The sequence below is a fragment of the Bison bison genome, unplaced genomic scaffold (assembly GCF_000754665.1).
Source record: "Bison bison bison isolate TAMUID 2011002044 unplaced genomic scaffold, Bison_UMD1.0 scf7180017864065, whole genome shotgun sequence".
Lineage (NCBI taxonomy): Eukaryota > Metazoa > Chordata > Mammalia > Artiodactyla > Bovidae > Bison > Bison bison.
The window spans coordinates 250952-252538 of NW_011494637.1; the positions used below are offsets into that span (position 1 = coordinate 250952).

Below are 1587 nucleotides of genomic sequence, written 5' to 3' on the forward strand. Positions count from 1 at the left end.
CCATTTTTGCTTTTTTTGTCATTTCTTTTTCTTGGGGATGGTCTTGCTCCCTGTCTCCTGTACAATGTCACGAACCTCCATCCATAGTTCATTAGGCACTCTATCTATCAGATATAGTCCCTTAAATCTATTTCTTACTTCCAGTGTATAATCGTTAGGGATTTGATTTAGGTCATACCTGAATGGTCTAGTGGTTTTCCTACTTTATTCAACTTAAGTCTGAATCTGGCAATAAGGAGTTCATGATCTGAGCCACAGTCAGCTCCTGGTCTTGTTTTTGCTGACTGTATAGAGCTTCTCCATCTTTGGTTGCAAAGACTATAATCAATCTGATTTCCGTATGGACCATCTGGTGATGTCCATGTGTAAAGTCTTCTCTTGTGTTGTTGGAAGAGGGTGTTTGCTATGACCAGTGCATTCTCTTGGCAAAACTCTATTAGCCTTTGCCCTGCTTCATTCTGTACTCCAAGGCCAAATTTGCCTGTTACTCCAGGTGTTTCTTTACTTCCTACTTTTGCATTCCAGTCCCCTATAATGAAAAGGACATCTTTTTTGGGTGTTAGTTCTAGAAGGTCTTGTAGGTCTTCATAGAACTGTTCAGCTTTAGCTTCTTCAGCGTTACTGGTTGGGGCATAGCAGTGGAGTTCAAGCCAATGTATAATCATGAGTTACAGGCGCCTGTTAGGTGGCCAAGGATGATGCCTGTGTTGATGGGGTGGTTAGGGCATCGGGGGCTGTCACTATCTTATCTGCTCCCCCTCCCCCACCACCAAGTTCCCAGACCAGAGCTCCAACTCCAGACACCTCCCATCACTGAGTTTACACAGGAAACTCTTATGCCTGCCAACTTGTCACATCATTTTAAGAGACGTGTAAGACTCCCTCCAAGGGCTTCCCTGGTGGCTCCGCAGTAAAGAACCTGCCTGCCAGTGCAGGAACCCAGGTTTGATTCCTGGATCAAGAAGATTCCCTGGAGGAGGCAATGGCAACCCACTCCAGGATTCTTTCCTGGAAAATCCCATGGACAGAGGAGCCAGGCAGATTACAGTCCATGGGGTTGCAGACAGTGGGACACAACCGAGTGACTCAAACAAGACTCTCCGCTACAAAGACACATTCTCTGATTAATAGGAGCAAGATCTAGAATGTGCTTGGCTGAAGCAACAAAGCCACCTGCCTCCAGCAACGCACTTTTCTGTGCACAAACCCTCAAGTGCATCAGACCTGGCGGGCTTGCAAACAGCATTCTGCTTCGGCCCATTGCTTTTCTATTTCAACTATAAACCAGCAGCTCGCTGAGCGCTCGCCACGCTCTGCAAAGTCCTCGCGGCACCCTGGCTGGTGGGACAGGTATAGCATGCGTTCAATCAAGAAATATTAATTGATGTGGTGAGGCTGTGCTCTGAAAAGCCAAGATCCTCCTGAGAGGCTAATTCAGTGCGCTCGGCCTGTCTGCGGGTAGTGGGGCTCCCGATCCCAGGTGAGCCCTGGGCGAGAGCTGCTCTGTAGTGGCGGAGGCAGGGATGTTTGTTCCAATGATGGATGAAATAACGCTCTTAGCATGCTGTATGGGCAGAGTCTTTACGT

General features: G+C 47.8%; 1 protein-coding gene across 7 annotated transcripts in view; it reads right to left on the reverse strand.

The window, feature by feature from the left end:
* The window catches only part of PARK2 (parkin RBR E3 ubiquitin protein ligase), a 1245124-nt gene that overhangs the window by 100068 nt on the left and 1143469 nt on the right, over nucleotides 1–1587 (reverse strand). The window lies entirely within an intron of this gene.